Source organism: Myotis yumanensis, unplaced genomic scaffold, assembly GCF_028538775.1.
Source record: "Myotis yumanensis isolate MYYU_CA2020_CCGP unplaced genomic scaffold, mMyoYum1.0.hap1 SCAF_22, whole genome shotgun sequence".
NCBI lineage: Eukaryota > Metazoa > Chordata > Mammalia > Chiroptera > Vespertilionidae > Myotis > Myotis yumanensis.
The window spans coordinates 273,903-295,006 of NW_027223773.1; the positions used below are offsets into that span (position 1 = coordinate 273,903).

The 21,104-nt window shown below is 61.4% G+C and overlaps 1 protein-coding gene across 1 annotated transcript in view; it reads left to right on the forward strand.

The window, feature by feature from the left end:
- Positions 1-381: 381 nt before the first annotated feature.
- SYT2 (synaptotagmin 2) overlaps positions 382-21,104 on the forward strand; it is a 40,551-nt gene continuing 19,828 nt past the window's right edge. Inside the window, exon 1 of the mRNA XM_070401397.1 lies at positions 382-512. The gene's annotated coding sequence lies outside the window, so the exon portion shown is untranslated. The remainder of the gene's footprint in view (positions 513-21,104) is intronic.

Genomic DNA, 21,104 nt, shown 5'->3' on the forward strand with positions numbered 1-21,104 from the left:
GGCTGTTGGGGAGGGGCTCCCGGTAACGTGGCCTGAATGGGCCACGAGGCCTGACTCCTCCTGACCTTCAGCAGGAGGCCGGGCGCCGGGAGCCTGGGCTGCGCTGCAGGGGGCGGGGGGCGCTGCGAAGGGTGGGCAGGGTGGGTGCAGCCCCCCTCCCCTCCCCCTCCCCGCCCTTTGCTCTCCCTCCTCTTCCCTCCGCCTCTGCCCGCCCCCTCCGGCCCCGCCCCGCGCCGCAGCGCGCACGCCCTCCCGCTCCTCCCTCCTCCTCCCCCTGCGCCCGCCTCGCGTCCTCCTCCTCCCTCCTCCCTCCTCCCTCCTCCCCGCTCCCTCCTCCCCTCCCTGCTCCGCGGGCACCGCTCCGCGAGTCTGCGGCAGAGCCTCTTGGCCGAGTTGGGGCCGGGCCGGCGCGGGGACTGGGGCCGGGGCTGGGCCAGCGCGTCCTCGCCGCCCGCCCCCCACTTCGCCCTCGCGCGGGGCCGGGGTCTCTCCTGCTGCTGCGGCCGCTCCGGGTGAGTACGCCCCCCGCCTGCGGGGCACCCCTGCCCCCGAACTTTCTCCTCCCGCGGGCTCTGCCCCAGCCCCGGGCGCGGTGGGACCCTGCGGGCTGGGTGGTGGGGAAGTTGTGGGCGAGGGGAGTTTGGACGCGTCCGGACGCGAGGCTCGTTTTGGGGACCCGGCTTCTCTGCGGGTTCAGGGCGGGAGGGGGGCGCAGACTCCGCTGGCTCCCAGGATGCGCCGCAGCGCAGGGCGCCCCCGCCTCAAACTTGGGGACCCGGTCCCGTCGTGGTGGGAGCGGGGGAGAGGGGCCCCAGGAAGCAGAGGCCCTGGGTCCTGGCGAGGGTGGGAAACACGGCGGGGTGGGGAGGCGCTGGGACAGGGACTTGGGGAGATGGCGGCCCCCCCTCCTCTCCGCAAATCTCATGACTCAGCAGGACTAGGGCGTCCTGTCCGCGCCAGCGCCTGCCCGGGGCTTGGCTCCCACCCGCCCTCTTGGACTCCTCCCTGACCTGTCCCATTGCCCCCTCCCCTGCTCTTCCCTCGCCCCTATTTCAAGGCACAGGGTTTTTAACGGAAAAGACATCACTGATGCTTCCAGCCCTTGAACCCAGGTCCCCTCCCCCATCCTCCCCCTTGTCACCCCCACATTCTGCAGGTGCCTCTGGGACACCCCAGCCCCGGGTATGTGGGGGCTGCCAGAGCCCCCTCTCCCCTTGGCAGCACCCCCTCCCAGTTAGGGAGAGAAGTGGGTGCTCGCAGGCCAGCAAGAGGAAGGGAGAGCAGGGTGAGAGCAGGGCCCACGGGGGCATGAGGATGGGAACTCCTCAGGGTCCGGGTGCCCAGAAAGCCAGGCCTGTGGGCGAGGGTCTGATGGGAGATGGAGGGCTCCCGCTCCCCTCCTCCCGCTGCTGCCCCCGTGTGGTCTAGGTCGTCCCCAACTGGACCGTCCAGCCCTGGTGACCGGGCACGAATCAGAGGGGTGACCATGAGGGGCAGGGCAGCCCTCAGCCCTGTCGCTGTCTCCCCTGCTCATGTCCAAGCCCAGCCTCCTGGCTGCAGGACGAGCTGCAAAGGAGAGCCATGCCCAGTGCCCCAAGGCCAGGCCCGAGGGCCGGGTGTGAGGGGCAGGGCCCTTCTGATGCAGTGGGACGTGCTGGCCTGGCCTGCATCCTGGCGGGCAGTGGCCTGGCGGGCACTGCCAGCTGCAGCCTGTGCCGGGGCGGGGGGTGAGTCAGCGTCAGAGGCCCAACCAGGACCCTGTGGCCAGGCCCAGGGAGCCCAGCCCCCCCTCCTCCATGGGCCCCTGGGCAGGACCAGCGCCACCTGCACCCTCATTCCTGGCCTCTGTCCGCCACCTGCCTGCCTCTGCCCACCTGGCTCTGGGACAGGTCTCCGGCCTCATCTTCTAGGAAGCCCCTTGGGGCCTGGCTTTTTCTGGGGACCTCTCAGGCTTGACCCTCACCCCTCCCCTTCCTGTCTTGCCCAAGGAGGAGCTGGGGGGCTGCTGGGAAGTTGGGGGGGGCAGAGAGAAGTGCTCCACCTCCAGCCTCCCCTGGCCCTGGTCCTGGTCCCCGGGCTGCTCTTGTGAGTCAGCTTTGTTCCAGGAGCTTTTCGGGCAACTTTGGGGGCGGGGGGCGGAGGGGGTGATGGCGCCAACACAGTCCTCTTTCTCAGCTTTGCAGCCTGATGGGCTGGCACCCACAGACCAGGACCCAGGACCCCGGGCGGGAGCGGGGTTGGTGTTTATAAACATGGCTCTTACCCCACAGACAAGCTGGCAGCCGCTCCTCTCTGGCTGGTACTGGCTTTCTCCCGGGCAGAGCGTGGGCGCGTCGAAGGCACGTCAGGGGCAGGGAGACCCTTTCCGGAGCTGGGTCTGGGTGCCTCTGACCTCCCCCTCAGGCAGCTTCCAGGCCACTGGGACAGGGCTGCAAGGACCTGGGGGAGGGGGGTGGAGGACCGCCGGAGAGGCCTCGCTGGTGCCCTCCCGGAGCCCACTCCCACCAGCCCAGGCCCTCTCCTTTCTCTGGATGACGTCCTCTCTCCACACCCAGTCTGTGCAGCCTCTTGGAGAGAGAGTCGATGGAGGGGGCGCAGGAGGCTTGGGAGTGGGTGTGGGCAGGACGGTGAGCGTGGAGAAAAGGTGGGAGCTCAGTGGACGGGAAGAATGGAGGTCAGCCGGCCCTGGACCGGAGTGTCCTCAGGTAGTCAAGGCCGTGCATGAGCAGAAATGCTTCCGGTTCTTTCAGAACTTGGTGTTTGGGCTTTCCTGACCCAGGTTCTAGCTGGAGCTGGGTTTGCTCTCCTCGAGCCAGAGAACACAGAAGCCCAGGTGACAGCAATGCTCTTTAAAAGTAGAGCCCAGATGGCGTGGCTCACCGGTTGAGCGTCGACCGGTGAACCAGGAGGTCAGGGTTCGATTTTCAGTCAGGCAATGCCCAGGTTGTAGGCTGGATCCCCTGTGTGGGATGTGCAGGAGGCAGCTGATCAACAATTCTGTCATCATTGATATTTCTATCTCTCTCTCTCTCTTCCCTCCTCTCTGAAATCAATTAAAATATATATATATATTTTAAAAGAATCCATCATAACTGTGACAGGTGTTAGGAAGGCATGCAGGATGTGTTGAGAGCATAGAATGGGGTCATCTGACCAGGTCTGGAGAATTTCACCTGTGAAACAGGTACCGATACTCACCGCACAGCCAAGGAGAACTGTGATTTGGCTGCTGGACAGGTACAGCCGGCGGCATCTTTCCGCTGGCAGGGAGCAGAGAGGCCTGGATTCAGTCACGGGAAGCCTGGGAGGAGCAAGGCTTCATTGGAGAAAAGTCAAGTCAGAGATATTTTTCCTGCGAAGCAGTCGGGTGACTATAGCCGGACTGCCTGTCCGGCTTCCATCTGGTTCTGCCACTCACCCTGACTTGGGCCAGTTATTCCATCTTTCTCAGTCTTCCCATCTGTAGAATGGGGACAAAATTCCGGTCTGTGACTCGGGTTGTTTGGGGGGAGGGTGAAAGGAATCAACTCCTGTAAAGTAGGCCCCGCCCCTGCCCACTGGCCAGGTCTCACTGGGTCCGCAGATCGGGGAGCACTTTCCACCCGATTTTCTTAAAGATTCGGGGGGAAGAACTGCTCCAACTTCCTTGGTGGCTCTCCAGCACCTCACCCTTCTGAGCTTCAGGCCCCTCTTTATGCCTCACGAGCTGCCTCTTGCTGAAGCTTAACTTCTGCAAAGGTTCGGCCCCTGCAACCCTTTTCATCCCTGGAACTGACAGTCCAGGGCAGTGGCCCAAGTGAGAGAGGCCGAGAGGCCCTGACTGGGCCCTGTGAGCCTGGACTGCAGGGAGTGCCTGGCTGCCGGCTTCCCCTAAGAGGCCTGAACTCCAGCAAGGAGTCCACCGTTCAATGTCAGGACACAGAGGGAGGGGGGGCTGAATTCCAGATCCCTCCCGACTGCCCGCTGGTTTCGGTGCCACCAAGCAGCCCCCCAATTGGAAGTCGGGCAGGAATGGAAGGGGGGGTACCCGGCTGTTGTAAAGTCAGGAGAGGGTCTCCTTGGGGTCTCTTGTTTCCGCCTGAGAGAGGCTTCGTCTGCTGCCTGCCTGCCTGCGGAGCCTGCAGAGGATGGGCGAGAACCTAGGGGGGAGGCTCTGGGGTCCTGGGGAAGCACCCCGGGGGCTGACATCACCTCACAGCCGTGAGCCACAGAAAGTTAGCGGTGACCCGGGAAGCACAGGCCGGCTGGGCAAGGACTGGTGCTGGCGGGAAGCGTGGAGCTAATGGAGGGGTGGGGGGTGGGGAGCGGGGATGCTGCCTCTCCCAGTTCGACTCTCCTCGCGTTAATAAGCTGCCCTGGTTCCTCATCAATCCTGGCGCTGCAGGAGGCAAAGGGAAAACGCAGCCGAGAAATTGGATTAGCTCCTGTATGCTGGGAGCTGGGGCTGCTGCCGGAGGCAGGGGAGCAGCCAGGCCTGGCCTGTAGTCACAGCCCGGCCGAGGTCTGGGCTTCTCAGGGCCGCTGGGGGGCGGGGGGCAGCAGGGCCACCCCGGGGCCAAGACGGTGACAGAGCCAGGTGCTCATCACTGCAGGCGATGGCGCTTCCCCCAGGGTGTCGACAGTGAGCTCTGCAGGCCTGGGGCGGGCAGGTGGGAGAGGCCAGCACCCCAGGCCCAGGCCCCACAGGCATCGCTGGGACAGCAGGTGGGATCTGGCTCTTGTAGTGGTGACATGAGATGCCTAAGGACCATGATTCTCAAAGGGTGGTCCATGGGCCCCTGGGAGCCCCCAGGAATTTCCAGCATGGCAGTCGTGTGGTCTGCTTGCAAACTTTAGACCCCAAACCGTTGCAGCCGCCATCTGTGATCAGGAGTGAACGCAGGTGAAGTTGCTTGGCTGCGACCGGCGGCAAGCCCGTTCTGGAGGCGGCATTGGCGGGCTGTGGAGCTCAGAGCAGGAGGCATGGTGGGAAGCTGAATGAGACAGTGGGTCCAGGACCAGTCCCTGTCCTAGTGACAGAGGTCGTGGGGGAGAGGAGAGGGAGAGAAAGGCATGTAAGACAGTATCTGGGCTGATAAACCCTCTCGCTGACATGAAGGGCTCGCCTGAAGCAAGGGCTGCTTCAGATTCCCTCATGGTGACAGGTTCCACCTGTGTCCCAAGTTCTACCGGTTCCCTGTCCCCAGTGTTGGAGCCAGGACGAGAGGCTGGGACCCCTGGCCTTGCAGCCTCCACTGGGTCACACTGGTCAGCCCCCCACTCATTCATTCATTCATTCATTCACTTATGCAACAAGAATTCACGAGCAAGCACTCTCTGCCAGGCTACAGTGGTGACAAAGAGAACAGACACAGTCCCTGCCCTCCTGACCCTAATCGTCTGAAGGAAGCAAGACATTAAGCAAAAGGATGGCACAATTGATTATTTAATTACAATGACGATAATTGGGGTGAAGTGAAAGCTGCTCAATGCTCCAAGGATTGACAGGGGGTCACTGGCTGAGTGGGAATAGGGGGTGGGTGGCCACCATGATTCATGGTCAATGGGGTCAGGGCATAGGCACTCCTGGGCCTTCTCATGGATGTCAGGGCACGCCTGACACTGGCAGGTGTGTGTGGAGGGCACACCTATGGGACAGAACACCTGGCAGGGTGGGCTCTGGGATGAGCTCTGAGTTGGGAGGCAGGATCTGCCTCTCATCCTCCAGGTAACCTTGAGCTTGCCACCTCCCCTCTTTGTATCTGTTCCTTCCTCTGTAAAGCGAGATTTGACCAGAAAGTCCCAGGAGTTCCTTCTCAGGGTCCCAGGAAAGTCTTCGAGGTTTTCAAAGTTCTTCCCCTGGGGAGACAAGAAATGGACTTAGGAACAGGCCTGAGAAGGCTCCTGGGTCACTCCAGGGAGCAGGGAAAGACGGAGAGCAAGGGGACCTTGGCCCTTTGTGCCACACATGGAGGAGTGGCCCTGGCAGGTGGAGCCGGCTGCTGTCACTGCACGGAGGGCATCCCTGGAGCAGTGGTCCAGAACTGAAACAAGCAGGGCTTGGGGGGACATTAGGCGGCACCTTCCTGCTTGTGGGGCAGGCTGTTGGAGGGGTGGACAGAGAGTGTCAAATAGATGGCCCAGCAAGGCAGAGCAGCCTTCCAGAGGGCGGCTGGGGTGAGTGGATGACCTTCATCCCTGCATTTTTCTCCTCGCCATGCCACTGATGTCAGCGCTGTCTAGAAGATGTCAGTCCTCTTGGAAATGAGTTTTTGAGCATAAACTATCCCCAGTTCACATCTCTTGGTGACACATGTGGCCAACTGTGCAGCTGTCACACTCAATCAAATTGAGCCCAGTGACACCTTTGCTCTCTCGTCCTGCTGTGTAAACATGGCTTCTGAGAAGTGTATTCGTGGTTGGCAATGTGATTGCTGCGGAGGCTGGGTTTGGGGGCTGAGGAAGGCCAAGGTCAGCTCTTGGAGGGTGTGGGACTGGCAGCCTGTGAGGCCTTCTTCCCCACAGCAGTCCTATCTCTAGAATTGGGGGATGGATCAGAGGCCCTCTCAAGGATCCTTTGTGACTTGTTGTTGTTGTTACCCTGGTCACAGGCTCTGTGTGGATGTAGGTGTGTGTGTGTGTGGGGAGTATTGCTCTTGTGCATGTGTCTGCCTAAAGATTACACAAGGTCCAATGGAACCCTGATCCCCACTTCCTCTGTGAAACATACTCCACATCGTAAAAATACTCACAATGTCAGAAAGGCAGTAGAATTGACCTATAGCATGAAGGACTTCAGGGGATACAAAGAGGATTTCTGAACTGTACACATGGTTAGACAGTTGTGAGAGAAGACCAAACAGGTGCTAAGACTTCCTTCAGGGAGAAGGAAAGTCAGGGACAGGGGAGGCATGAGGAAAGGATATGTTGGCCACCAAGATTCCCTCCACCCCAGGGTTAATGTGGGTATAGACATGCTGGAGAGAGTTGGCTGTACACAATTGCCATGGTTTACTTGAATGCTGTGAGTGTATCACAGTGCGGGGGAAGGGGGGCGGGGGGAGAGGAGGAGAGGAGGAGAATAATGCCTCTTGGTAGGGCCTTTCAAATCCACCCACACCTTCTAAAGAGTCTGCTGTTGTCCACATATCCCCCCAATTGTCTTGGCCTTCTCTTCCCATCACTTCTTCCTTAGAAAGTTTCCCCTTTGAATCAGGTGGCCATGCTCAGCCCAAGGTAATGAGAAGAGGTGATGGATTGGGATGGTGCACGCCTTCCCCGTGCACTTGGGCATTTCCCCATGTGTCCCCTTGGATTCCGTCTCCACCTCCTTTCTCTGAACCCGCCATAGCACTGAAGGCCCCAACAATGCTTAGAAATCAAACCATGGTGCGCAGGACTGGGGTTCAGCACCGTGGACAGATCCCAGCACAAACTCACACAAGAGGCCTGACTTTCAGCACCACGGACAGCGCACAAACCCACCCCGGCCCCTCTATACCAGCGTGGAGACGGGTTTCAGCACCGTGGACAGAGGCCGTCACCAACAAGACTGAGGGAGCAGCTAAGGCTGGATTTCAGCACCCTGGACAGAGACGCCGCCAACAAGACGGGGGAGCTAGACCTGGGTTTCAGCACCACGGACAGAGCTGCGCCCCCCCCCCCCCCCCCCCCCCCCCCCCCAGCAGCCCATGCTACTGACTTTCCAGTTTTGGGGACAGAGACATGGGCGAGGGTTATGAAAGCTATTTCCACCCTTTACGGACGTAGACCGTGGCCAGGCCACCTCCTCTCTCTGGGCCCCACTTCGTACTCTGTAAAATGAGGAGGGTGAGCTCCCAGCTCCCCGGGGCTGTGAACCTGAGTGCCTAGGACTGTCCTTTGGAGGTCGTTGGACGTGCATGGCCTGGCAGGGCGGGGGGGGGGGGGGGAGCGTGGCTGGTAGGCGATAGGAGTTCAGGACCTCAGGTACCAGAGTTGGCTGTGGTCAGTGGCTCGCATCTCTCTCCAGCATTTTGAAATGTTGAGAGCACGGGCGTATTCCAGATACGTGGCTTGCAGGAAGGCTGGGCTGCAGTGGGAGCACCCTGGCTCGATCAAATGGCCCAGGGCCCGGTGTGGGGAGCGGGTGGGCAGAAGCTGGAAACTGCCCAGAGCTCCGAGCCTGGGGGAAGCTGTGATGGTGGGAGAGAGGACAGAGTGTCAGGCTGTGACTGTGGCCCGTGAGCCTGAAAGTCCTCCTACAGGCCTCTTGGTTCATCTAAACAGGGTCTTCTCCTTCCAGGCCCAGGTCACCCTGCAGGGAGCGGGAGGCTTTTTCCCCTTTAGTTTCTTCTCCCCGCCCTCCCCCATCTCCGTCTCTCCCTGGACTCACGGGCTGTGTGGCCTTAGGCGAATCAGTGGACTCCTCTGAGCATCCTTCCGTTGCACCATAAGGCCACTCTGCAGGGCCGTTCTAAGTGCCCAGGGGGCAGGGAGCCTCCTAGGAGAGCGGGGTTCCTGCCCCTGTCCGCCATCAGCATCCCACGTGCCCCTCCCAGACACCCCAGGGCTGCATGCTGTACCTGTATTTGCCCCAGCGACCCTTCCTGAGAGTCCACCAATGTTCTGAATGGCGGGCAGTGTAAACACCCCAAAAGCAGGCAAGTCCAGTTCCAAGAATTAAGAACTGTGGGCCCCTGCCCCCTCCCCTGCAAAGTACAACCCAAGAAGGCTACCCCATAGGCCTCCTTGCACAAAACCCACTTCTCTCTGGGGAAGTAACCCCCTCCATGGGTGTGTGTGTGTGTGTGTGTGTGTGTTCACCACCCTAAGTCAAGTCTCCTTCCACCATCATTTATTCCCTCTTTCACCTCCCCCAGCCCCAGCCCTTTGGCAATCACCAAACTGTTGCCTCTGTCAGTGAGGTGTTCTTTGTTTGTTTAATCCCTTCCTTTAATCCCAAGCCTCCTCCCCTCTGACAGCTGCCAGTCTGCTCTCTGTGATTCTGTTTCTATTCTGTTTTTAAAATATTTATTGTTGAAAATATTACATATGTCCCCCTACCCCCTCCACTGACCCCTTCTTGCCCCTCTGCCCCCTCTATTTTATTTGTTAGTTTATTTTGTTTATTATAGTCCCCATATGAGTGAAATCATATGGTATTCGTCTCTATCTGATTGGCTTTTTTCACTTAGCATAATACTGTCCAGGTCCACCATGCGGCCCCAAAGGGTACGATTTCCTTCTTCTTTTTTTTCCCGCCGACCCCCTCCATGGTTCTGCGAGCCAGGGAAACCCAGGAGTCCCACACCGACCAAGAGGGCAGCATGAAACATCTGGTGACACACACCCGCCACAGTCCCGGCTGAATATTTCACCCCGGAGCAATGATCCATTAGTCACCATCAATTATTCATCCCCATCAGAGCCAGGGACGCAGCCTGGGAGCAGCTGCAGCCAGGACCCACGCCCACTCTGCCTCCTTCCCCGAAGGCAGTCAGCACTCTCCCCCACCCCCACCCCCGCCCACCTGGGGTCCTCCTGGGCGCCCACCTCTGAGCAGTGCCCAGGAGAGTCAGGTGGCATCGCACCACTGAACAGGTGGCCAGCCAGTCGCAGGCCAAACTGCACTGGGGTCCAGGAGCCTCACAATAAGGATTTCCAAGAACGGGACGCAGACATGCTCTCGTTACCAAGCCGACGAGCATACTTGGTGGCAGGTTGATAGAGCAGACGTGGCCAAAGGTGCTGGGCCATGTGTCCTTGAGGAAGATGTCCGCTGCCCGCCCAGCTCCAGCCCCTTCGGAAGGTCACCTTTCTTCAAAAGAGGTCCCAGAATCAGGGGTCCTCAGAGCTGAAGAGAAAAGGCCCTCGAGGCCACGCCAACAGTGCCACGGGCGCCCGTCAGCCACACACAGGCCAGTGGCCACCTGGCCTCTGTGGACAGTTCTAACCCTTCGCCATCCATTCAGTAAATATTTCCTGAGCATCTTCCAAGTGCCAGGCAGTGAACAAGGCCCCAGGCTTACGCCCAAACGGACCCAGCTCTCGCTCTGTCAGAACCCTCTTTCTAAGAGTGGGTCCAAACCCATCTCCACAGACCCTGTGCTCCTGAGCCTTACCAGAAATGAGATGCAGAGTCCATTCTCTTGAAGACCAAAGCCTTGGGCTCACTGTGGTAGGACTGTGGGACCCAGCTTGCTCCTGCAGGCTGGCCTTGTACCCCAGCACTGCCTGCCTCCCTGTTTGGGCAATGGCCTTGGGAACGGATCTGAGCAATGGGTACTCCTGATGCCAGGAGTATAGGCCCCCAGTTCCCTCTACCCCCCGCCCCCCAAGAGCGTTGTACACACACACACACACGCACACGCACACGCACACGCACACGCACACGCACACAATAGCCTTCAGAGCCATGTCTGCAGCCTCAGCCTCTTGGCCTCTTCGCTCCACCCCATCCCCAGCTCCTGTCCTCCTCCCCTTCCCCACTGACCCTGAGGGAATGATGTCACTGGGATCCCAGGATAGAATTACAGCCACCAGCAGCCCCGTGTCCTGTGCCTGGAGAAGGCTGGCTGATCCCGATATGGGAGGGGAGGGGATGATGGGAACAGCAGTGTGTGTGTGTGTGTGTGTGTGTGTGTGTGTGTGTGTGGGTTCTCCCTTGCATTTGTGAAGTGGTAAGTGATGTCCTCTGTACGTGTGCGTAAGGGTCTGCACTCGTCTCCTTAGATCAGTGGTTCTCAACCTTCCTAATGCCGCGACCCTTTCATACAGTTCCTCATGTTGTGGTGACCCCCAACCACAAAATTATTTTCGTTGCTACTTCATAACTGTAATTTTGCTACTGTTATGAATCGTAATGTAAATATCTGATATGCAGGATGTATTTTCATTGTTACAAATTGAACATCATTAAAGCATAGTGATGAATCACAAAAACAATGTGTAATTGTATATGTGTTTTCCAATGGTCTTAGGCGACCCCTGTGAAAGGGTCGTTTGACCGCCAAAGGGGTCACGACCCACAGGTTGAGAACCGCTGCCTTAGATGGAGGACAGCAGGGAGGGGCTGAGTGAGGGGGAAATGTAGCTTCAGTGGCTAGGAGGATTTGGGGTGACCCTCCCTTGGTTGGGCACCCGCCCCTCCTCCCCTCCTGCCCATCAGCTGTCACCGTGTCCTGTGGGGAGAGGAAGCGCCATTCACAAGATTCCACAGTGCGTCCTGTCCGTGCGTCTCCTGGAGGGGGGCTGGGGTGCTCTGGTTCCCTGCTCCGGCAGCAGTTACGCGATGGCCCACATTAATTAGACGCCTCAGGATTTTCATGTTTGGTTTTATGAAGCTCTATATTTAGCAAGCATGTCTGGAGCCCCAGTCTGAGTGGCGGTGCTGTGCTGGTTCCGGGACAGAGCTGGGGGCCACGGCCCGGCTGCAGGGAGCCCCGGCCCGGGGACACTGACCAGACAAATGTGCCTTTGGAGCAGGGAGATGGACATGTCAGTCATGCCAGGGGGGCGGGTGTCGAGGCCCAGGCTGGGCTGCGGGCGGGGGGTCGGGGGGCAGGCGGGTGTTGAGCCCCATGGAGAAGGGGCCTGAGTGCCTGGGAGGGTGTGGAGCAGGGTGTGATGTGACCAGGTGCGCGTTAGGAAGTTCACTCTGGTGTGCAGGGGTGCAGGAGCAGGGGAGCGTGGGGAGATAATTGCGGAGTGAATCTAGGTGAGGGAGGATGAGGGGCTGGGCCTCTGGGAGACGGAGTCTGCATTCGGGATCTAATTAGGAAGAAGAATGCGCCAAACCTGATAACCAATTATAGGTGAGAGGTGGAGGCGGCGGCGGGGGGATCCCTGAGCCCCGCAGCCAGGTGATGAGTGTGGTGTGTGTGTGCAGGCACGCATGTGTGCATGTACTCACGTGTGTGTGCCCATGTGTGTATGTGCGAGTATGCATGTACTCATCTGTGTGCATGTACTCGTGTGTACATGTGCTAATGTGCATGTGTGTGCACACGTGTTCCTGTGTGTGCGTGTGCATGCACGTATATATGTGTGCATGTGTGAATGGCATAAACGTGAGTTTATCTGTAGGTGGGAGATTGGGGAGGGTTTCGAGCAGGATCCCAGGGGAGGTGGGGGGGCACTGGCCTCACACAGAGTAAGGACAGGGTCCCTGGGAGCGAGGCTGGGCCAGGAAGAGGCCTAGGGAAGTGGGTGCCCGAGGAGCGGGTGGGTGAGCCAGCGCCATGTGCTGCAGCCGTTACCTGGCACAGCAGACTCCCCGTGACACTTGACGAGACACTGGTAACAGAGCACCTCCAATTAGTGGCTTAAAACAACCCCGTCTTTGCTTTGTCATCTGGTTGGAGCAGGGCCCACCGCAGTGGGTCGTCTCTGTCCCGCACGCTGCCAGCCTGCCTGGGGCGTGCGAGCCCAGAATGGCTCGTTCCGTGGCCACAAGGCAGTGGGTTCAGCCAAGGCCGTGGGCGGGAAGTGGGGGTGCAGCCAAGGCTGTGGGTGGGAAGTGGGGTGTAGCCGAGGCCGTGGGTGGGAAGTGGGGGTGCAGCCAAGGCTGTGGGTGGGAAGTGGGGTGCAGCCGAGGCTGTGGGTGGGCAGTGGGGTGCAGCCGAGGCCGTGGGTGGGAAGTGGGGGTGCAGCCGAGGCTGTGGGTGGGAAGTGGGGGTGCAGCCGAGGCTGTGGGCGGGAAGTGGGGGTGCAGCCGAGGCTGTGGGTGGGCAGTGGGGGTGCAGCCGAGGCCGTGGGCGGGAAGTGGGGGTGAGGCCGTGGGCCGGGCCACTGTCCCGCAGCGTCACCGTCAGCATCGCTCAGTGGTCAGAGCCTCACAAGACCCCCTCGGCTGTGGGGGAGGGGACACCGACGTCTCAGTGTCGCCGTCACAGTCACAGCGTCCGGAGAGCACGTGGGACGGGAGAGACCCCCCCACGGTGACCTCACAGAAGGTGAGACCTATTCTTCGTCCACCGGCCTCTCTCAGCGTCACGTGTGAACTGTGGGACGGAGCTGCCTCTTTGGTACGCGCCGTGGCTGGTGTCTCGGCTCCGGCCCGGGGACGCTGCTAGCGCATCCTGGGTGCGGCTTCAGCTTGACCTCCCCTCCCTGAGGCCAAACACTGGCCGGTGCGAGCTGCTGTGGGGAGAGCTGTCGAGCTGTCGGATCCAGAGAGCGGAGCCTGGCTGCCGGGCGTGAGACACAGGGCTCAGGCCCTCTGTGGGCCTCCGTCTTCAGCAGGCAGACAGGTCAGGAGTCGGAGGGGATAGAGGGGTGGGTGAGCCAGGAGCTGGGTGGGAGGGAAGGGGGTCTGGGGCAGGGTTCTCGCCGGGGAGACACACACATGCCCAAGGGGTGGGGACGCCAGGGAGCTCCCGGCCACTCCTGCCTGGGCGGCCTCTGCAGGCGCCAAGTCTGTGGGCGCATGGGTGTCGGATGTCCAGCCTCCAGAGCTGTGAGAAATGCCTACTGACTATCGGCTGCCTGTCCGTCTCTGGCATTTGTGAAGCCACCGGACGGACCCACATCCCGGGTGGGGAAGGGGCAGTGAGTGCCCGGAGGCAGGGCTGGGTGTGATGGAGCGAGCGGAAGCTGCGGTCAGCATGGCAGGGCCAGGTCAGCGGCCACGAGGTCACGGGAAGGGCCCTGGCAGCTCCGGAGAGTTTGGCCAAGGAGAGGTAACGGGTTTCCTGCTGAGAGGACTCCTGGGGCCGAGCACGGATGTGCCCCCGTCAGTGACACAGACGTGAACGTGTGCGGTCCTGGTGCGTCCACGCCCTGCGTGTCGTGTGTGCACACAGGTCATTGTGCACACCGTGCTCATGTGCCCAGCCCCGGGCGTGCGCTCTCACACGGCTCACGCGGGCCCCGCGGTCACTGCTGCTAGAGCCGCCCATCACCCGCTTTTCACCCCGGCTTCTGTCGGCAAATGAGATCAGAACTCTGAGAGGAATTGTCCTCTCCGCTGAGCGTGAACGTGCTACATAAATCTCCCGCCTCGGGTAAATCTACAGAAGTAGGAGGTGCATTACAGGCGCTGCAGGCGGTGGGGGGACGGGAGGAGATGTGCGAGGGGCGTGCGCAGCGGGGGCTCTGTGGGGCCGGGCAGCATGGGTGTCACCCCACGAGGATAGTGACCCGGCTGCAGCCTCCCTCCCTGGCGGATGTGTCCTGTCGGTGGAGGCTGTCGGACTCCCCCAGGACGTGGGCAAGTGGGGTTCAGACACAAGCAGCCCATCCTGTGCTCGTTCTGGGAGGAAAAACACTCAGTGGGGTCGAAGCTCAGTCGGAACATGACACGCAGCCCCGGCCGGTGTGGCTCAGTGGCTGAGCGTCAACCTACGAACCAGGAGGTCACAGTTCAATTCCCGGTCAGGGCACATGCCGGGTTGCAGGCTCGATCCCCAGTAGGGGGAGTGCAGGAGGCAGCCGATCCATGATTCTCTCTCATCATGGATGTGTGTCTCTTTCTCCCTCCCTCCCTCTCCTTTCCTCTTTGAAATCAATAATAAAAAACAATCAAACAAAAAAACAGGCAGAAGAATGGGAACAAAGGAGGAACTCTGTGTGCAGAGCAGTGGCCAGGCCGTCTGTCCCTCCCTGTCACGCGGGGTCCCCTACAGCTGCCGTCAGGCCCGAGGGGTGAGGGGCCCCGTCACCTGCCAGGCCCCACGCCTACTGCTCAGAAGCCGACATGGCCGTTACAAATGGCGTCCTCCTGGGCGCTCCGCTTCCGGGCAGGGCAGTCATTAATCCTGGCGGGAACTACATCCATCTTGATTTCGTGCCCAGCGTCCTTGCACCCCCTTCTCCGCCCGTCACCTGTCTGCACAGTAATGACTCCAGAAAGCATGTGAATTCCCGGCGACGGCACCTGGGTGGGGTGGAGGGGACCTGCGGCTCGTCCGCTACTGGGAGCCCCAGGCATGTCCCCCGATGTTCAGCCCGCGGCTCTCTGGGTGCCGAAGGGAATATGGCGACACGGGGGTGGGGTGGGGTAGGGTGGGGGGGTGGAGTTCAGTGCCTGGTTCTCCCACTTTTCTGTTTCCTGCAGCTTTTCTCTGTCTAGGCTCCTGGGTCTGCTGAGTCCCTCCACCTGCTCCCAGAGGTTCCCTGAGCTGCAGGTTAAATTCTTTTTTTTTTAAAATATTTTTATTTATTTCAGAGAAGAAGAGAGAGGGAGAGAGAGAGAAACATCAATAAGAGTCATTGATTGGCTGCCTCCTGCAAACCCCCCACTGGGGATCGAGCCCACAACCCGGACATGTGCCCTGACCCGGAATCGAACCGTGACCTCCTGGTTCATAGGTCAACACTCAGCCACCAGGCTGCAGGTTAAATTCTAACAGTCGAGCCTCCCCAAGCACTGACCCCTCACTCTGAGGCCCGCTCACGGCCTGGGGGTGCCCTCCGGGTTGCTGGGGGCCCTCGGACGCGTGAGCACCGCCCTGTGTCTGTGAGTAAACGCGTGCCGGCCAAGGTTTGGGGCGGAGGGCGGCACCATCGTGAAGATCCGCTGGGCCTGGACCCCCAAGCTCTGAGTCGTCAGATCTTCTCTTTCCACACAAACCCGGGAAAGCCCTCGCCAGGCGGGTGGCAGGGCCACGGGGACGCCCTGACCCGGACGGCCGGGCTCGGGGACAGCGGCCGAGCGAGAGGGGCGAGCTCCTGTCTTCCTCCTTAACCACCGTCTTAAAACCTGTTAAAGATAGACGTGAACGTTAACTGATGCTTCTAAACGGTGTTTGAATGCACGGTTTGATGCGAAACTTGGAGACGTAACGATATGGGCCGGTCAGGTGCCTCGCAGTAGCTGATCTGTGTCAGCAGCTGACACTTCCCCGCACGCGCGTGTGGAATTGACGCGTGTGCGTTTATGAACGGATTCAGAAACACCCAGGGCTCTGAATTCCCACGGCCTTGACCAGCCGGAGCCGCAGGGTCAGCCCCTCGTGCCTCCGTTGAAACAGAACCCTGCTGGTCTCGTTTCCCACGCGGACCCGTGTGCGTCCCGTGTTGTGCTGTGTGACGGCCGCCTCCCGTTGTGTGAGGCCCCGTCTGGCCGTCCTCGATGCCCAGACACTAGCGCAGCCTCGGTGCCTGACGGGTGCTCGAGGGGTTGGACACGTGAATGAATGAATGAAGTAAAGGTACCAGCTTGACCCCTGAGGAAGTGAGGGACGGCTCGGAGCCTGTCAGCCCCTCGGCAAAATCAGGCGGCGGGGGGGGGGGGGGGGGGGGGGGGCGGCGGCGGGGGCGGGGGGCGGTGAGCCCCAGAGGCTGAGTGTGTGTGAAACCCCCGGCCGGTGGTGGGAAGGGCCCAGCCTGCCGAGCGTCCTCCCTGAACACCTGCCCCCTTGGAGCCGAGACTGGCGCTGGCAGCTGTGATGGATGCCGGGTTGGCTTGAAAAATGGAGGCCACAGGCTGAGCCAGCTCCACCAGGCGGCTCGAGGGCCCCACGTGTGCAGCGCATCCACGGGGGAGTGTTACCGAGGGCCCCACACGCACGGTGTTCGGGGTTAGCCTGTCCTCACACGTAATCATGAAGCCTGGGATTATATTGGGGGCAGGGCGGGACGGAGGAGAAAGCAATGCTGATGCCCGCGGTGAAGAGGCGAGAGCTGGGGAGCGGCCACGCCACCCATCCCGATGCCCCACTGGGTGGTCCCCGTGGGCTGCCCTGCGTGTGGGGGCAGCAGCCTCCTGACACTGGCCTCTGCCTTGGGGCTTGGAGCTGGGGGCCCCAGGGCAGGTGGCCCCGAAGGCCATCTCTTCCTCGGCCTTTTTCTGACAAGGAGGCTTCGCAGGTGTCACCCTTGGCACTGAGCACAGGGCCTGGCAGCGAGTGGGCAGGTGGTAGCATTGAATGAACGAACGAACGAACGAGTGAGTGAGTGGCCCGGCCAGCCTGGCTCAGGGGTTGAGCGTCGACCTAGGAACCAGGAGGTCAGGGTTCGATTCCCGGTCAGGGCACAGGCCCGGGTTGCGGGCTGGATCCCCAGTGTGGGGCGTGCAGGAGGCAACTGGTCCATGATTCTCTCTCATCGTTGATGTTTCTCTCTCTCTCTCTCTCTCTCTCTCTCTCTCTCTTTCTTCCCCTCTGAAATCAATTTAAAAAATACATTTTAAAAATGAGTGAATGAGTGAGTGAGTGAGTGAGCGAGTGAGTCATTAGTTACACGTGTCTGTGACCCCCGAGGGCAAGGGCTCCGGCACCTGGATCCGTTTCCGGTCGCTGCTCGTTAGCGTTTGCCGGGTGGTGAGCCGACCTGGGGAACTGGTTGCACATGGACGGGCTGAGGCCGGAGAACAGGGAGCACAGCCCAGCGTGAGGGGAAGTCGCTGGGCGGGGCGAGGGGCAGGGCCGAGGGCTGCACCCCCACAGTCCTCGCCCTGGGCTCGGCCCCTCCCCGCTGCCCTGTGTGCAGTGTGGTCTGGGGACCCCATGTCACATACCAGGGCGCCCGAGCTGACCCTATGGAGTCAGAGTCTCGGGGTGGGGCCTGGGCACCTGCACTTCTGGGAGTTCCCAGGAGACGGGTGATGCACTGGGCAGGCTGCTGTGTGGCTGCCCTGCTTCACTCACTCTCCCGGGCGGTGGAAGGGAGCCCGGGAGCAGCCTGCATCCAGGAGGGCCTGTGGGCGCTGTCCGTAAGCCTCCCTACAGCCTGTGCAGCGAGCCTGGTACCACCCACCACAGACAGGAAACAGGCTCAGAGAAGTCGATGAAGCTGCCCTGAGACACACAGCACTTAGAGAGAGTTGGGGGCAGAATCTGGGCTGGTGAATGTGATGCTGCCTCTCAGGGTCCCCTCTGCTTCCTGGCGGGTGCCCCCCCTCCCCAGAGGCTCACCCCACCCCCCTCTCTGTCTCTGGAGCCAGTTGAGCTTTTTCTTTTTAATATGTTTTTTAAATTATTATTGATTTTCAGAGAGAGAGGAAGGGAGAGGGAGGGAGAGATAGCAACATCGATGCGTGAGGAACAACATCAATCAGCTGCCTCCTGCACGGCCCCCACTGGGCATCGAGCCTGCAACCAAGCTATGTGCCCTCGACTGGAATCGAGCCTGGGACTCTTCAGTCCGCAGGTCAAAGCTCTATCCACTGAGCCAAATCGGCCAGGGCCAGCCAGCCTGAGCTTTGATGGAAACACACAGGCAAGGGGAGGAGGGGGTCCATTTGTTTTCATTTAAAGACCCACCAGCCGAACAGCAGGGCCTGCAGGCACCTCCTGTCCGGGGCCCAGGGAGTCCGGTGGCCGCAGGGCCAGGTCCTGCCTGCAGCTCCCTGCTCCTCGCCGCGACGTACCTGCCGGCGGCTGTCACCTGCTCAGCAGATGGCAGACTGGTGGCTGGCTCCTCGCCCTGAGCTGTGCCCAGATGGGCTCAGCCGTGTCCTGGTTGCCCTGAGCCAGGCCATCTGTGCCCGAGAGAGACCCAACACTCTGCAGAGAGAGCTCCGGGCAGGCCAGACGCAGCTTCCCCTGGCCCTGCAGAGCAGCTCTCAGAGGCCAGAACGCACCTCTGTCCCGGCCACATGCTCTCCTCTGGGCCATCCCCTCTGCTCCCTGTCAGCAGGGAGCCCCCTCCCTCCATCTCCTGGTCCTGGGGAACCGAGAGGGGGAGGGGGGACATGGCAGGGATGAGTCTGCCCCTGCCCCTGTGCTCCTCCTTGGGGTTCATTCTCATGGTCATTCTCATGGCTGATGGAGGGAACATGTCACTTTGTTAACTGGGAAGCAGAGCTGACCTGAAAATTCCCTTAAAATGAAACCCAAGCCCGGCCGGCGTGGCTCAGTGGTTGAGGGTTGACCTGTGAACCAGGAGGTCACGGTTCAATTCACGGTCAGGGCACAGGCCCGGGTTTGGGCATTGGCAGGGGGCACATGGGAGAGAAAGACACCCTGAGACCCTCAGCAGACCCAGCCCTTGAGATTGTCCGCCCCACCCTCCAAAAAATCTCATTGAGAGAGAGAGAGAGAGAGAGGTTCTTGAATCTCAAGGTGTCCCTGCCTCTGAGATGGAGCCAGAGCCTCCGGGGACCAGGGAGCTGAGAAGTGCTCCAGTTTGACAGACATCAGCTTCCGCCAGCCTGCGTCCCGGCCTTGGGGAGCAGCCAGCCCCTCAGCCTTCCTCCACCCAGACCTCCTGGTCCCACTAGGATCAGAGGGTGGGGGGCTGCCCACTGGGGGGGGGGGTGAGAGGTGGCCCAGCCCCTGAGAAGGAGGGCGACGCCCCAGCTCCAGGCCACCTCCCCCTGAGGCGATGGGCTGCACAGTTCCCTGGGAAATGAGGACTTTTAGGAAAAAAAACTCGCAACAACAGACTTGCCGAGCACCGCATTGCAGTGCCTGTGGGATCGGAGCAGCTGCTGGCTGCTGTGTGGGCTCCACGCGTCCCTGCCCGGCCTGTGCCCAGGGCCGGAGGCGGAGGAAGTGGGTCACCAGCCCCCTGGCACCCCTCTGCGCACTGGGCATCGGCGGGGTGACAGCTGGTGGGGGCGACGGCAGGGGTGCAGTGGCCCGACCCCGGCTGTGTCTGTGGCCTTTGTCACACGCCCTGGTTATCTGTCATCCGGGGCTCCTTTCGCTGGAACCTGCAGGCCCCAGCGCTGACACCCCCCCCCCCATCATCTCATCATGTCCTCGTTCTCTCCACAAAGGGGCCACACAGCCTCTGCGTCCACCCACCTCCGTTCTCCGCCTCACACACTCGGAGCCGAAACGGTCCGGTCCAATCCCTTGATTTTATTAACAAGGAACCTGAGACCCAGAGAGAAGAGGGGGCGGGGCAGGGCTGGTCTTAGAACAGAGACCCAGAGGTCGTGAGGTCGTGGGGGGGGGTAGGTGATGGGAAGTGGGGAGTGAGGCCCTGGGCAGAGGCGACGACTTCCTGCTGATGGACCAGTGAGTCTGTAGATTCGCTGTTTAAGGCGCCCACGGAGGCCAGCAGCACCCACAGGCGGGGTCTGTGTCCCCACACCCCAAGCTTCCTGCAGAACCCCCCCCCACGGGAGCCCCCCGCCCTCACTCACCCTCCAGGACCCCCACAATGCTGGCTGGGGGCCTTATCAGGGTGCTGGGGCTCCCGGCCTCCATTCAGCTGCTGCTCTCAGCTCTGGACCAGGGTGCTGCGGCCTTTGGGGCGACAGGGAAGCCAGACAGGGGGTCAGGACCCCAAAACCAGCTCAGGGCTCTCCTGGGTGAGGGGCAGAGGGAAGAACACGGGGAACCACCCACACGGTCCAGCTCAGAGACGGTCCAGCTGGACAGAGCTGGCTGCCCGTTCCCTCCTGGGCTGTCCCAGGGCCACCAGGCAGCCCCCAGCGGGCACCAAAGCCGCCAGAGGGAGAGAGGCTCTGTCCAGGGTCCTGACCTCCGCCTCGCAGGGCCCGGCACAGGCCGGCCTGGGTGGGGACGAGGCCGCCGGTGCTGGGCCTCCGGAGGCTGCCTTTGGGACTGGCCAGGGGGGCCGTGGTGAGCGCGCCTCTGGCGGGGGGGGGGGGTCTGGACCCCATTTTCCTGGAGGCAGCTTTGCGGCAGACTCAGGTGTCTGCACCCCTCTCAGGAGAAGGAGCTATGGGGGTCCCTCCAGCCCCCCGCGCCCACACAAGCACCAACTCGCAGTCATTACGGGGGCGCTCCCAACCCAGGGGGGTGTCCTGAGGCCCTCAGCCTCAGGACACCCCAAAGTCTCACCCGAATCCCCTGAACTTCCCGCCCTTTCCTCCCTCCTCCCGGCAAAGGAAGCTTTGAGGGATTTCACAAGGGAACCATTTCTCTGGGGGCGGGGGGAGAGGGAGGTGGCAGCGGGGGTGTGGGGTGCGGAGGGGTGGGGAGCCCCTGACCTTGAGCCCTGGGCCCTCAGTCCCTTTTTCCGTCTGAGGAGCGGCGCGGGGGGGACGGGGGGAGGAGGGCGGGAGGAGGGGGGCGGAGGCGGGACTCAGGCGTCAGTCCCGGCCCCCCACGCGGACGCGCAGCCCCCGCCGGCATGTGGGCGGTGCGAGCGGCCTGGAAATTCCCGACTCAGCGTTTCTGCGTCCAGCGCCCGTGACGAGGGAGCTGCGCGGATCCAGACACAGGCTCAGCTCAGCCCAGCGCGGAGCCCCGTGGCCGGTGCCGCAGCGCCGCAGAGCGCACGGG